This window comes from Oncorhynchus nerka, unplaced genomic scaffold, assembly GCF_034236695.1.
Source record: "Oncorhynchus nerka isolate Pitt River unplaced genomic scaffold, Oner_Uvic_2.0 unplaced_scaffold_1221, whole genome shotgun sequence".
Taxonomy (NCBI): Eukaryota; Metazoa; Chordata; class Actinopteri; order Salmoniformes; family Salmonidae; genus Oncorhynchus; species Oncorhynchus nerka.
The window spans coordinates 119,023-121,522 of NW_027040113.1; the positions used below are offsets into that span (position 1 = coordinate 119,023).

At 43.5% G+C, this 2,500-nt stretch overlaps 1 pseudogene; it reads left to right on the forward strand.

Annotated features, from left to right (window-relative positions):
* LOC135569066 (Krueppel-like factor 3) overlaps positions 1-2,500 on the forward strand; it is a 46,913-nt pseudogene that overhangs the window by 30,698 nt on the left and 13,715 nt on the right.

Sequence of the window (2,500 nt, forward strand, 5' to 3'; positions counted from 1 at the left end):
TAGTAGTATTAGCAGTAGTAGTAGTGTTAGCAGTAGTAGTAGTATTAGCAGTAGTAGCAGCATTAGCAGTAGTAGTATTAGCAGTAGTAGTATTAGTAGTATTAGCAGCAGTAGTAGTATTATTAGTATTAGCAGTAGTAGTAGTAGTGTTAGCAGTAGTAGTATTATCAGTAGTAGTACTAGCAGTAGTAGTATTAGCAGTAGTAGTAGTATTAGCATTAATAGTAGTAGTACTAGCAGTAGTAGTAGTATTAGCAGCAGTAGTAGCAGCAGTATTAGTATCTATTAATCATTCTATCCTGTCTCTCTCTCTACAGGTCTGTCTATTAATCATTCTATCCTGTCTCTCTCTCTACAGGTCTATTAATCATTCTATCCTGTCTCTCTCTCTCTCTACAGGTCTATTAATCATTATATCCTGTCTCTCTCTCTACAGGTCTATTAATCATTATATCCTGTCTCTCTCTCTACAGGTCTATTAATCATTATATCCTGTCTCTCTCTCTACAGGTCTATTAATCATTATATCCTGTCTCTCTCTCTCTCTACAGGTCTGTCTATTAATCATTTTATCCTGTCTCTCTCTCTACAGGTCTATTAATCATTCTATCCTGTCTCTCTCTCTACAGGTCTATTAATCATTTTATCCTGTCTCTCTCTCTACAGGTCTATTAATCATTTTATCCTGTCTCTCTCTCTACAGGTCTGTCTATTAATCATTTTATCCCGTCTCTCTCTCTACAGGTCTGTCTATTAATCATTCTATCCTGTCTCTCTCTCTACAGGTCTATTAATCATTCTATCCTGTCTCTCTCTCTACAGGTCTATTAATTATTCTGTCCTGTCTCTCTCTCTACAGGTCTATTAATCATTCTGTCCTGTCTCTCTCTCTACAGGTCTATTAATCATTCTGTCCTGTCTCTCTCTCTACAGGTCTATTAATCATTCTATCCTGTCTCTCTCTCTACAGGTCTATTAATCATTCTATCCTGTCTCTCTCTCTACAGGTCTGGCTGCAGTCATGATGGTGTATGACTTCCCACTGAAGACAGACATGGAGACGGTGAGACTGGAGGTGTGTGTGTGAGGGTGTGTGTGAGGGTGTGATGGTGTGTGTGTGTGGGTGTGATGGTGTGTGGGTGTGATGGGGTGTGTGTGTGTGGGTGTGTGATGGTGTGTGTGTGGGTGTGATGGTGTGTGTGGGGGTGTGATGGTGTGTGTGGGGGTGTGATGGGGTGTGTGTGTGTGTATTCTTCGTCCTCCTCTGACGAGGAGTAAGACATGTCGGACCAATGCGCAGCGTGGTGTGTGTTCATGATGTTTATTTTACTGAACACTGAAACTACAAAATAACAACGTGAACTTAACAAAAACCGAAACAGTCCTGAAAGGTGCAGAAAACACTAGACAGTCCTGAAAGGTGCAGAAAACACTAGACAGTCCTGAAAGGTGCAGAAAACACTAGACAGTCCTGAAAGGTGCAGAAAACACTAGACAGTCCTGAAAGGTGCAGAAAACACTAGACAGTCCTGAAAGGTGCAGAAAACACTAGACAGTCCTGAAAGGTGCAGAAAACACTAGACAGTCCTGAAAGGTGCAGAAAACACTAGACAGTCCTGAAAGGTAAAACACTAGACAGTCCTGAAAGGTGCAGAAAACACTAGACAGTCCTGAAAGGTGCAGAAAACACTAGACAGTCCTGAAAGGTGCAGAAAACACTAGACAGTCCTGAAAGGTGCAGAAAACACTAGACAGTCCTGAAAGGTGCAGAAAACACTAGACAGTCCTGAAAGGTAAAACACTAGACAGTTCTGAAAGGTAAAACACTAGACAGTCCTGAAAGGTGCAGAAAACACTAAACAGTCCTGAAAGGTGCAGAAAACACTAGACAGTCCTGAAAGGTGCAGAAAACACTAGACAGTCCTGAAAGGTGCAGAAAACACTAGACAGTCCTGAAAGGTGCAGAAAACACTAGACAGTCCTGAAAGGTGCAGAAAACACTAGACAGTCCTGAAAGGTGCAGAAAACACTAGACAGTCCTGAAAGGTAAAACACTAGACAGTCCTGAAAGGTAAAACACTAGACAGTCCTGAAAGGTGCAGAAAACAATAGACAGAAGACAATAACCCACAACCCACAGGTGGGAAAAGGCTACCTAAGTATGATTCTCAATCAGAGACAATGAACGACACCTGCCTCTGATTGAGAACCATACCAGGCCAAACACATAAACACAACATAGAACATAGACTACCCACCCCAACTCACGCCCTGACCAAACTAAAACAAAGACATAACAAAGGAACTAAGGTCAGAACGTGACAGTACCCCCCCCCCCCCCAAAGGTGCGGACTCCGGCCGCAAAACCTGAACCTATAGGGGAGGGTCTGGGTGGGCGTCTGTCCGCGGTGGCGGCTCTGACGCGGGACGTGGACCCCAGTCCACCATAGTCTCGGCCCACTTAAGTGGTGCCTAGATCGGACTGGGAGTGGCGCCAGTC